This window comes from Artemia sp. Qi Xiang Cuo, chromosome 15 (assembly GCF_049724085.1).
Source record: "Artemia sp. Qi Xiang Cuo chromosome 15, ASM4972408v1, whole genome shotgun sequence".
Lineage (NCBI taxonomy): Eukaryota > Metazoa > Arthropoda > Branchiopoda > Anostraca > Artemiidae > Artemia > Artemia sp. Qi Xiang Cuo.
In genome coordinates this window covers 23,571,450-23,584,966 of record NC_142808.1, presented here as the reverse complement: position 1 = coordinate 23,584,966, position 13,517 = coordinate 23,571,450, and the positions used below count along the sequence as shown (strand labels likewise).

Here is a 13,517-nt window from a genome sequence, read left to right as displayed (position 1 = left end):
TACTTTCAGTTCGTTACCACGAACTGTTTGAAATCGAACCAAATTTGATATATCTGTTTTGTTCAAAAACTTCAAGTTGTCTAGTACATTTGTCTTTGGGGTTAATATCAACCCCTCAGCTCCAGTGTTGACTTTATCTTACTCTGCTATGATAAATCAGCCCTCAGAAATACTAAAAAGAAATTAAAATAAAATAACTTGTAAAAATTAATTCTATAGGATATTTTACACCGCACATTCTGGCTATATTTAATATTGTTTGAATACTCAAAAATTCCTTCTTTTCTTCAATATATTCATTTGTCATACTTTCTTTTTGGCTTCTCAATTTCGCACAATGAGGAATTTTCCGGGGGAACGCGCCTAGCATCTTGATTATTATCTAAGTTGGTATTTAAGGATTTATGCGTTTGTTATTTACAAACCTAAGGGTAATATTGAAGTGTACAAGTCCAAAATCATTATGTTCTATTAAAATTAAGAATAGTGATTTCATAACCTACAAAAATCAGATTGGCTACATTATTAAGTAATTTAATAAGTTGTTATTAACGACTGCATTGTTTTAAGTCTATTCCTTTTGAAATTATTGGAAATTCAGTAAATCACAAATGATACTATCGCCTGTTATTTATGCTTTAAACTCATTCTCTATTATAATTGAAAACTACGTTTTCATAATTTTAAAAATAACATTAGCTGAAGTAAACGACTAAATAATGTTCAATCGTTTAAAATAAATAACATTGAGAATTTGTACATGACTGAAACCTTCTTATAAAATTACTAAACCCTACGATGTTACTAGACAGATAGAAGCCTCTCGTTATATGTCTGTTGTGACACATAGAAGCCTCTCATTACCTCCTCAATATCAAGTAACCCTCATATTGATGAAAGTACTGTATTGGATAGAAGGTGCCACACCCCCTCAGTAGAGATGACCCTAAAACTCCTATCCCTCACCCCTGCTGCCACCTACAACTTTTTTTTACACAATTTATGTCTGTTTTTATGGTTTTTGTCAGTGAGAATGGAAAAACAGGAATTTCTTTACTTTTATGTATGTTTCTTGGACGGTTATGTGTGTTGGTCAATCTATTTGTTGCTTTTCATGAATGTCAACATCAAATTAAGTCTATTTTTATGGTTTTTGTCAGTGAGAATAGGAAAAAAGTATTTTTCTCACTTTGATGGATGTTTTCTGGATTATTGAGTCTAGCGGGGACAGAGTCAATGACCTCTTTCTCCAAGGTTGATTTATTTGTTGTTGTCGTTTTGGCCAAGTGCACGCTAGGGGTGAATGTTAATATCCAGGAATAGGAAACAGTTAGATCACGTGTTTCCTTCTAGACCAATCAGCGATTATTCAATAAAATTGTTTCGAAATCGAAAATTTTCCCTTTCTGGTTAGGTTAGGTTAGGGCTATCGAATCAGGGTCAGTCTAGAGTCAGCAGTCAGAGTGAAAGGATTGAAAAATGAATAAATTTGAGAAAGAGAGAATTAGATCAAATCTAGTGTTTATGGAAAAACATTTGATTTTGGATGATGATTTTCTCGAGTTGTCTCTTCAACGTAGGATGTTCTCTCGGGGAACACTTGACAATTTAATGAGAACTGATTCTCTCCCATTGGACTATTGTATGAAACTTTTAAAATGTGATTCAAGTGCTTATACTCAATTTATTGATATATTAATTGGAACAAAGCAGAATAATATCGTGGATATACTTTTGAAAACATTGCCAATGGATTCAGTGTAGATGGCTCCTCCTTCGAAAGAGGTAACGTCACAGAGCTACTCCTCTCCCCATTCCCCTCACTGAATTTATCGAACGAGGATCAGTTTCGTTTTAGCTGTGAGAGAGAGCTGACATCGGAAACCAAAAATGTTCTATACATGCCAATTATGCATGTACACTCTTGGCAGTTGGACTCAATGTGAGACTTGTACAATTATTGGTGACTATTGTGAAAAGTGTAAATTATGTAATCCTGGTAAATTACATAGAGGCTATGCAGTACAAATTAGAGGATATGATTCATGTCTTGAGGAACTGTGTGACTCACCCTAGAGGATACCAGTACTCCAACTATCACAATGATAAATTGGATCACTGGGAGAATATGGATATTGCAGAGATTGGAAACACTCCTAATCATGATTTTAGTTTATTGCTAAGAGATTGGTATCGTCGTAGATTTAAATTATTCTGGGAAGAGGAATCTGGTCTACGATTCAACTGTTGGGGTAACAAGACAATTTGGTTTCTACGTCATCGTTATGACGTCACTACCTATTATGACTATAAACGAAGTGATTTTTATTTGGCAGTTACTGAATGTGATTCACCATTTGAAAACACTGTATGCGATATTGCTTCAAATAGACAGATTGAAACTCGTGAATTTCATAATATGAACGCAAATAGTATCATTGACTATACAAAGAGATATGACAAGAGTGAAGTTACATTGTACTGTAGAAAATGTGACCCTGACTTTGCATCCAATCAAGATCAATATACAATGCATTAAGATGCTCTAGCAATATTAACGGCTTATGACAATTGCCTAAACACCGATTAAGAAATCTAAAGTGAATATTTAAAGAGACTGCTTTTTATATATACATTTTATTAATAAGCAAGTTCAAAAAAATTTTTAAAGAACATTACTCCTAGGGCACAGAAATCAGAACTTTATAGGTCTGAGAGGATATTTTCCATTAGAAAGTTGTTCAGACGTGTATTGTCACCATAAATGTGAAGAAACTGCTTGTAAGTATAGCCGCAACATCGGAACATAAAATTTAGTAGTGCATGGAAACCACAGCTTTTAGTCGCTAGATCCTGCACCCTATTCCGATTTTAAATAATAGTTTTCCTACTACTCTCAATCTAGTTGCTGATGTGGGGTGTGTAGAATATAAAGGATAGACCCAGAGGGTCAAATAAGTTCAATCCTTTTCAGTGTTTAAAAGACGCACAGCCAAAGACGCGTCAGCACAGTCAACGGACTGCTATTAACAATAATTAAGGTATTGTTGACACTTTGAATTTTTCCAAGAAAGTCCAAGGGCAGACAATAGGATTTGTACTGGGACATGTAGGGGCCATATTAAATACATTTATTATTTGTCTGGTGCTCATGGCACCAAGTATAGTAGAACACTGCCTTTTGTAGTGATTTCCCAGTAGGTTTCATATTGATTTAGGGAGATTAGTGCAATACTCTCCGCCAATGGGTTAGAAAATGTACACTCTAAAAGCACACTCCCCTTACGTACTATACTCATATCCTATGTGCCAGATAAATCTAGTACAATGATACCTTGTGTTTTAGCAAACATTTCTTAGATTATACCATTTTCAAATAGTTAAGAATCATGATCTAGGGTTTGCATTGTAAACTCATAAAATGTTCTATAGGATTTATCAAAAAATAAAATGTAGAGTGGGATACCGTTTACTTTGCACACAAGTGACAGAAGTCCAAACATCTCGAATTTATATGGGCATCCAGTCCATGATCCTATGGCACTGGCGCTTTTTACAAATGCCAAAGCGAGTTTCCAGGGGATTTCGCAATTGATAAAGGATTAATCGATGAAGGTGCGAGACCCTGTTGCAATATGACGGTGATTGGTAATTGTATGAAGAACAACTAGTTCAAAATTATTTCAATTGGCTGTTAGTTTTTACACTTCTAAAGCAACAGAACTCATAACCTGTTGTTTGCGTACATGAAGCATTGCCAAGGTGAGGGAGAGACTTACATCAGGATTGGCAGCAAGTTCTTTTCTCAATATGAAATTGGATGGTGCAAGCGTCAGTTTTATATCCACTTTAACATTGGGTGGTAGCCATTGGGGTATATTAAATATTTCATGATATATTTTTCCAACTAGATGTAATTCACTAGTTGTAGCATTTTTAAGTGCATCTGTACTATCAGTATTAGTAATATATTCATATCCATTGGAGGTGCCTCTCAATTCCTTGTATGACTTGGGTGTCATCAGCATGAATTGTATGTAACTTGCATAGTTTGAGAGATTATTGCTTGTGCTGACCAGTGTGCCATTGATGTAGACACTGATTTGACGAAATAAATTGTGTAGTATACAATTTTCATAGGATATCCCATCGGCTCGAATTGGCATTGTATTATCGGATTTCCAGACTTTCATTTGTAAATCTATGAATGTTGAAGACATGTCCATAAAGTAGTCTTCATTGGAATAAATTTGAAAGTGGATATTATCGGAGAGGAGTTGTTGAGGATAAAATTGTTCATAGTATCCATGCTTGACACTCACATCCATATTTTCAGCGTTGAATAGATTCAATGAGGCGCTGATTGAAGGTTCAGAATCCTTATGCAGCAGGTAGGACATCTTAGGAATAGAAGTATAGTTTCGATCTAACAATTCTATTCCTGGGGCTTCTTGTCACACTACGTGTCGGCTTTTTCCTTCTTTTCTTTGACAAGAGTGGTCATGTCTTTCGTTTCCGACCTGAGTAGAGACTGATGAGCGATGCATTGTTTCTTGACCTTTTTAAACCTTTACCATTTTGTTTTAATTTCTCGCCAAGGGTTCGCGCACTGGACTGATGATCTTGTTGAATGATGGGCCGAAAATGGCATGTAATCACAGCCAAACCTTTTGAAATTGCTAGAGGGTCACCTAATTCAGTTCTTAGTGTTAACTGACAGAGTTCCAAATAGGAAGTGTTTACGGGAATTTACTGAAGATGCTTTATATTGTAGTGGTGAATATGTTCTCGATTGGTTTTTCGTTCAAGAACTCGTAGGAGGGGAACATTTGAATTACCGACCCGAGATATTTCAACAAAGGATGCGTAGAGAAAAATACAAGTTTTTTTGGAGAAGACAGGCGGGTGGTCAGCAAAATTAAAATTAGTGTTTCTGGCACTTTTACCGTTGATTATATTGAGCTTAAAGCCAAGAACATCCTTTAGGTTATCATTGAGAATAATCTTTTCATTGGCAATAGGTGAATTAATGTAGATCTTGCCCTCCTCCTTTGAATAGTTGAAATGAAAAGCTCCTTTTTTACGAGCGGAAATTCTTTTATTGATAGTACGACATAAATCATTCATACAGGTGAGCTCCTCGTATGGTAATACAACATATGGATACTCAAATGAATTGATCTTTTGAATTTTTTCTCGATCGCTAACGAGTGGCCAATCATCATGTTGATCGCTACTGAGTGGCCAATCATGGGGTCTAATTTTATTTCATATTCACGATTCTTTCTCAGGATGTCATAGGTATTTGTGAGAATACAGTCGACAAGAGCCACTTCATACTTTCCGTCAAATTTGATGGTGGGGCAGAGTTTCGTCCAAAAATCAATTGTTCTATTCAGATCATTGTAGAGAGGATCAGAAACATTGGACATGAAAGTCACATAGAAATCATTGGGCATTGTTAACATCTTCAGCACTGACCCAAGAATCAAAATCTGAGTTGTATCCTAGCCAGCGAACAAGCAACGGTTTCTTGCCCCTACGAGTACGACTCTTAAATATCTTCTCAATTTGATAAATTTCGCTAGTGTTTCAAACCTTTCTTAATTCATATTCATAAAAACCACCGAGAATAACGTCATCTTTATTGTCTCGCATTTGATAAGTTGTGGGTTCGATGTCTAGGATTTTGTACACTTTAAAAAGTTCGGTGCTCCATATGGAGTATATGGAGTATTGCTTTAGAAAAGTATCAAATGTGTTTTCACTGTAATGAACTTCCCGAGGGCTTGAGTTGGACAAAGATCGATGTGGTCGATCGTTGTATATCTGCATGATTTTATCTAAATCATGAATAAAAGCAGATGTATTTTTCAGTGTACAATATCTTGAAATTAATAGACGAATCGTTCTTATTAATCGTTCAGCCAATGCAGCCCTTATCGGACTGTGACTATGATAAAGTGTTGTATTATATTTCAATAGAACATTTTGCACATGGGGATTAACAAATTCACTACCACGATCCGATTGAATTTTTCTATAGCAATCCTGGTCAACAATACTTTCAATGGCCAGAGCAATTTCAACACCTCTCTTTGACCGTAATGGAATGATATAGGCGTAGCGACTAAAGATACTGATTATCACCAGAATATATTTTCTAGGGCGCATTCTGACGCCATTGAATTGCGTCTATAATTAGGAGATCCGTTTGCATTATATGCATAAGGGATAAGGCTTTAGTTTGTCGATATTGTTAGCCGTAAAGCCTGTGATTCAGGTGCAATGTGTAATTCAGTTCAATCTATAGATACTCTTTTGCTTTTTTTATTGTGCTGACGAAGACAACTTGAAAAAGCGTTTCGGGGGATCTTAAACTTCCCGCTTCACTAATATTTTCATAAACACCTTTCATAACTTAATCCATTTTGAATGCAAACACGTAGTGTAATGTCCACTCCCCTTTTGCACACTGGAGGGTGAATCAATTCGTCTTCGCTTTTGACTAGCAGCCACAGGTGTTATAAAATCATTGCTGCTGCTGCACTGCTAGTATTTTCAAATATTGAATCTTCTTCTTTTTTAAATTGTATTAGTGTTGGTGTTGTTGGAGGACTATATTCTCTTAGTTTCTTTAGAATTTACTTATTGCCAATAAGACTTTTGGGAAAGTTTGATACACTTAGAAAGGTGTATAGATTATTGTCAAATGATAAGAGTCCTTTACAATTCGTCACCTTATCAAAAATTAAATCAACTAGATTATAACTTTTTCCCTGAATTATAATTCGTTTTCCTGTGCTCTCGACTTGAACGTTATTTTCATCAGGTTCCAACATGAGATATGATAATGCTCTTTTACTCTGTTCTTGATAGGTCAGTGGCAATAAGCTCCCAATTTTCGATACAATTGAATTCAATCCCTTCTCCTTTGAATGCACTGCTGCAGAGTCTTGAGGAGAGGTTTCCTGTATAGAGGGATCTGCGACAGCGGCGGCGGGTCTCTCACGATAAGGTTTATGTTTGTCCACACGTCTCAATGCATCTTGTCATTGGCAATATTCTCATCATTAATGAATTTGCTTAGATTGTCTTCAAAATGTTCGACGGGCGAGAGGACAAGTTCAAATGGTGTCAATTTATAGGGTTTAGCCATTCTCTAGAGAAAACTTTTTACAAGTCCTGCAATTATTGGTAGTAAAAGTGTGAAAAAGCTGAAATCATTGTCAACACCATGTTTTAGTATGGCCTTCCTGAGTGGAGGTTTTGAAGTGCTTAAAACGGAAAATAAATGCCGTTGTTTATGTAGTGTCTTCAGTGTCATAATGGCAACTAATAGTCTTTTCTACTGTTCACCGGAAGATATACTGTAATTTCAGTATATCATTGTCGAAAATGTCGGTGACTACACGTAGATCCTCGGGTATGATCAGATTAAGATCCAACTAAATGTAACCATAGAGCTTATTAGTCACCAAAGTGTACGATGACAGCAGAAATTTTAGGGCACCAGGGTATATCTGTTTATTGAGAGTTATTAGTGAGCTAGAATCTCGAACAACTCGATAGATAATATATATATTGCAATTCAATGCAAGGTTTTGCATGCATTTGCTCTGATGAAAAAGATTGTGTAGAACTAGGGTTATGGAAATGTGTTCATGATGGGATCGAACAGCGAATAGTTGTAACATTTCCTGTGAGAACTGTTCAATGGATTCAGCCAAATCGTCAATAATCAACCACGAGTTCGGTTCAATACTATTGAAAACATCAAGTCCCCGTATGAATTGTATTGATACAGTTGTGGCAATAGCTTTTATTTGATCATAGGACTCCTGCCAAATACTATAGCAATAGTAGATTTTTTTCGGCTTTTCCAAAAACATTTTTTGACGATTTTGAATTATTTTAGCTAAAATTGTTGTTTTCCCCGACATTGACGGTCCGCACAGAAACGATCCGAATGGTGTTTTAAATTGATACATGCTGCTGCTGTTGACAACAGTTGGACTACAACTAACTGTAAACCATATGTGTCCAGAGAATAAGTAGTAGTAATGATTTTCCCATAGATCTATCTAGAACAAGAACAACAAAAACATATTTTCATGGTCATTTATTTGCAACATGAAAACTATTTGTTCAACATGAACAACAACGATAAGAATAACACTTTCGGTTCAACAAGAACCTGACAATATTTCATGGTCATTTATTTCGGCAACATGAAAACTCTATTTGTTCAACATGAACAATGATAAAAATGACACTTTATGTACAATATAAATAAAAACACTTTTGTCCATCAACAGCAAGAACAATTATTGTCTTTAAAAAACACTTTTTGTTCACCATCACTTTATGTACATTAGCACAGCGGCAAACTTTTTGTACAACAACACTTGAAAACAACAGAAAACAACAACAACAAAACACTTGGAACATGAACTAGCACAGTTGAACATTATGAATTTAAAGGGGAGACCCCCCCAGGGGGGGTTGCAGGTTTGGTTGGGTTAGGTTGGGTTAAGGTGGTTAGATGAGGTTAGTTAATTTATGAACGGGTTGGATGGTTAGTTAATTTATGAAAGGTTGGGGGTTAGTTGGTTAGTTGGTTAGGTTAGTTTATCCAAACCAAGTTGATTGCGATAGTCTATGCATTCAACTCGGTCTAAAATAAGGTAGTGGCCATGAGGCAGGACACTCACACCATTCTCGAGCACATAGACTTTGTCGGATATACATGACATTGCATTTTTTTCCACTCTTAGAGTATAATTTCTATACTGTAGAGAGCGAATTGCAAGCACTTTTTGCTCTCGGCACTTGGCTACTTTTTACACAGTCTCTGTACACGCTCATGTTGAAATTGCTCTTTACAAAATGTGTAGGCACCCCTTTACACGCCTGCTTTTCATCCCCATTATGAGTTTTAACGCAATAAAATTTAGGACCCGTGAACACCCCCTGGATATCAAATCACTCCCCGTCTCTGATTTTAACATTAATAGTTGGTTGGGGGCTTGACGTCTCACCAACCCGAGGTAGAGGAACGGATTCCAGTTGGTGAAATCCATCTGCGAGCTGACGTGTTCCCCCTTTTCTAAACCACCCAATAAATCTTCAGTCCGAACCTTTAATAGCAGAGAATCTGTATCCCCATAGTAAACTTGAACATCCTCTTCCCGTGGCCATTGCAACTTGCACACATTGTAAAAAAACGACAACATGAGCTTTTTGGAAATTTCTAGTACTGAACTGCCACCTGCTATATTCTTGTTCAGTACCACATTTCGCTTTTTCCTGTGTAGAAGAACCATGTCAGCCTCTATGCTCGTGAACGATGTAAAATTGGGGTTGGCAATAATTCGTGCACACTCTAGGGGAACAGTCACAACATCGCAGCGAGATCTGTTACGTGCGCTTTCACACATTTTGCCAAACGCTGAATTTAAAATGAGTTTGTACAATTCCTTCTCTACTCTTGGAGTTTGCCCTAGAGCGTTTATCAACAAAAGTGTCGATAAACGTCTTAAATATGGTTTCTGATTGAACTGCAGGACCCTATGTATTTTGGTGATCTTGAAACCATTGTTCACCATCCAGTGAAAAAGCACATGGTGAACAACGATATTTTCCTTAGAGTTCAAATCAGCAATCAGTTTTTGTTTAGAGGGGGTCCAATGCATCCCCATAACCTCAACCAAGTGATCGATTATGAGGGGCTCAATGAGTCCCTGCTCACGGGTCGATTGATCCAGGGAAAAACAAAATCTTTGACGGAATCGTGAAGCGCTAGATGAATGTGCCCGTCAATTTCAAAGAACCATCCTTGTGACCCATTGTCCTCGACAGTGGTAATGGCGGGGAACTAACAAGGATTCTCAAGCCATTGATAGTTACCACACGGCAAAGAGTAGTGAGACATTGCCGAGGGGTACAATGAGTTCATGTCCAAGAACACTGCATTTGACTTTGCACCGGTGTTTTGTCCGCTCGGATCGGTTGACAAGACGCGGTCCCCATGAAAACCATACCCTCCCCTCAATGAACGCTCTAAAAGAAGGTGCTGATCTACATCGGTGATTAGGCCTACTTCCTCCCTACTAATTTTTAAAATCAAATCCATCACCAAATGTGGTGTGGAAAAATAGTAGACTATTTCTAACCCGAACTCTGAATAGATTTGGTCTGTGTTCTTGCAGGCTATATCCAACAGAGTTAAAACGTCACTGGCCAAGTACAGTCTACAATAATCCTACCCAGTTTTACCATTCCCCTTAGCCCACACCTTCTGGCAAACTCATAGTCTTCGGCTGTGCATTCACTGTTGGTGAGTGAATTGTAAAAAGCTTCAATTGGAGATAGTTTCACCTCGCTTAAGCGAGCGCCAGAAAAGTAATAGTCATATGCGTTTACACCTCTGCAGGTCAATAGGTCATACATTTAACTGTCTGGAAAGTGCTTTTTAAGCAAGGGAAAGCTATCAAAATTGTCTCTTTTCTGCACTTGAATCAATTGACTTAATGCCTTGGGAAAAAACTAAATGAATCTAGAAACCTGATTTTATTCCAACACTATGCCCATTATTTACTACCTGCCATTTCAGCTCGAGAAGCAACAATTTCACGGTCGATTTTGGAAAAATTATATGGGTAAATGATCTATTTACTCATGGACTGTCTACTCCCCTCCCTCCCTGTGCATGCGTACCAGTGCCGGTAAAATAAATTTTAAATCATAATTTGAATTGTGACTAAAAACAGGGATAAAAAACTGTTGGCTAGCATTTAAGTTACACGATTGATGCGCTACCCCTCTAAAATTACTACCCTCAGAGGATATTTCCTGCCACAAGTGATTATGCTCTCTGACTCTCCCCCTCCCCCCTCTTCCTTTAGTCCCTTTATCCCCCTCTTCGGACTCCCCCTTACAAACCCAACATATTTTTTGATTTTTAATCGCGAAACGATCCTCTGCAGAAAACACCATTGGATAATGGGTATTTCACAAACGAAAAATAGCGCCATTAACTGTGCAAATTAGTCTGGTCAGTGCCTTGATCATGCACTCCCCCTCATCCAATGTTTCTACTATTTCTAACAACCGCATGGTCTTAGAACTGTCTCTTTTCGCATGGGCATAGGACACTGCAATAGCTTGATGTTCTTTGATTCGGTTTGGAAATCGAGGATCGTTCACTTCCACCAGCTTAGCCTCACAATCCAAAGATATTTTGTTGCACTGGAGGAGGGTGTTTTGAAAATTTTTAAAGCGTAAAATGGGCCTATCCCCTGAAACCGTTTCCACTGTCTGGTAGCCATGCCGTCTAAAGTGCCTAATATGATTTTGCAGTTTTAATTTAGTCCGAAATCGAGAGAGGCATGTTGGACAGTAGAAACGTGTCCACCTATTCTAACCTTTCCCCAGAACTCTACTGATGTCTGTAAGTGGGTGAAAATGTCATATTGACTTGGCAAGGTCCCTAGATAGTGATTTGTACAACAGCCACCCTCAGTGTTTGAACAATTCAATCGATAGGTTCCTTACTGTGATAGCCAATCCATTCGTTTTAAAACGAACCCCATCTTTAAATTCAGTTGCAAACCGAACCACAGTAACTCCAAATTTTAAATGGACATTGACCTTTTCAAAAATATCAATAGATCTTGGCGTTACTGGGTATTTTCCCTCTAAACAAGAAAAATCTACAATGGGAAAATTGGACCCTTCCTTCCCATGTACAGCCCAGTGATCTAAATTCGTCTTTGAGGCGCCATCTTTCAAAGGTCTGAAAGCTGATATGAGGAAAGCGTACTTGAAACATTTTTGACCTGTTTCAAAACAGATCCACTGTACACCACGACAACCTACTAAATCTGGATTATATTTTAAAACTGTATCCCTTTCATACCCACCTGTCCCCCCCTCTTAAAATAAAATCTTTCTTAAATTTAAAGATATTAACGCTTAAATTTTCAACAAAAAAAACTACAGAGCCACTCCCATTTTCGTTATATTTCTAAAGATGCTCTTTAATTTAACCGACCCACTCGAAAAAGACACTCAAAAAGTTTTTCAAATTTGTGCCAATCAGACGCATCTCGTAGTCTACAAAATGATGGTAGACTTTACTTTTTCCGTTGTTTCATTAAAACACCTTTGAAAAAATTGAAACCTTACCTAAATCCCTCCCCTCTCCTACTACTTTTATTTTGTGGTCCTGCAGTGCACGACTGTTATCCACATAGTCATGCACAATTTCTACGGGGTCAAACATAAAAATACCCCCAATAAGTGAATTAAAGGGGTCACCAAAAGTCGCAGTGTAGACAACTATTGCATTTAAAATTGTATTTGATAAGTGAAATTCGGGAAAAGTCGTAAATTGGACATTAACCCCCTCCCCCTCCCCCTCTTGTATATTATCAACACCCCTCCCCCTCCACATTGTTCAATATTTGGGGTATGGGAATCCACTTCAGTTGTTTGAAGTGGAAGTAGGTAATCAGTGGGGGGAGGGTTCCCAGTTAATTCATTTGTAAAATCATTTAAAAGCTGTAAGGTGTTGTGACTCAGCAAATGTAAGTCCCCCTGCTCAACTGTACTGTAATCTACATTTAAAAATTTTCCTATAAACTCATCAATATTATCTAGAATTTCCAGTGAATTACCACTCCATGGTGAATTGCTGTGGAAGTCCACCGGTGCGTCTTCTTCTCCAACAGATGATGATTGCGACAAGGAATAAGGTACCAATACAACCTATAAATGAAAAATAGCTTATTTTCAATGTGTCTAAATCACCCTATTTTTTAAATTGGATTATTATTTAAAATGCGCTTAGTAGCATTTAATTTCCTACTCTATCGGTATTCTGAAAGTTCCAATTTCCAGCTTAATATAAGATATTTACAATCTAAAAAATTACATAGAATGCAATTTGATTTTGTTCAAACAACTCCCCCCATCAATTTCCACTATTTAATGCTCCCCCTCCGAGTGGTCCAGTGGGCCATCGCGGCGCTTCCCGCGGCGCTTCTCGGGCCCCGTGGCGCATCCCGGTCACCATAGTGACCGCCATGCTTCCCGGGTCCCGTGGCGTAGACCTTAATTTGAAAATAGCTCGTTTCACTTCTCCGAATACAGATTGCGTAGGCCTGCGCTTAATTATTGCATTTGTCTGAAAAACCGTTTTAATTTAATGGAGAAAAATCCCCCCCTTTTCAGCAATGTCATAAAAATATTGTTAGCAATTATTTTTGGAGAATAACATATTTCGCTCTTACATAGAATATAGAATTCCAATGTCCTAAATATCTATCGCTAATGTTGCAGACAATTAATTCTCCGCTATTTTCAGACAAACACAGAATTACGTAAAAAGCATTGAAAACCTAGATTGCCTAACCTAACAGCTAATGTAAACAAAACAGGAAAAGGGGTGACAAAGCTATTTATAAGCTTGTGCGGAGCTTTATGTCAAAAATCAAAACTATAATATTCAATTG

At 37.4% G+C, this 13,517-nt stretch overlaps 1 protein-coding gene across 4 annotated transcripts in view; it reads left to right on the top strand.

Moving 5' to 3' along the window:
- The window catches only part of LOC148943465 (uncharacterized), a 328,640-nt gene that overhangs the window by 241,597 nt on the left and 73,526 nt on the right, over positions 1-13,517 (top strand). The gene's annotated exons all lie outside the window — the stretch shown is intronic.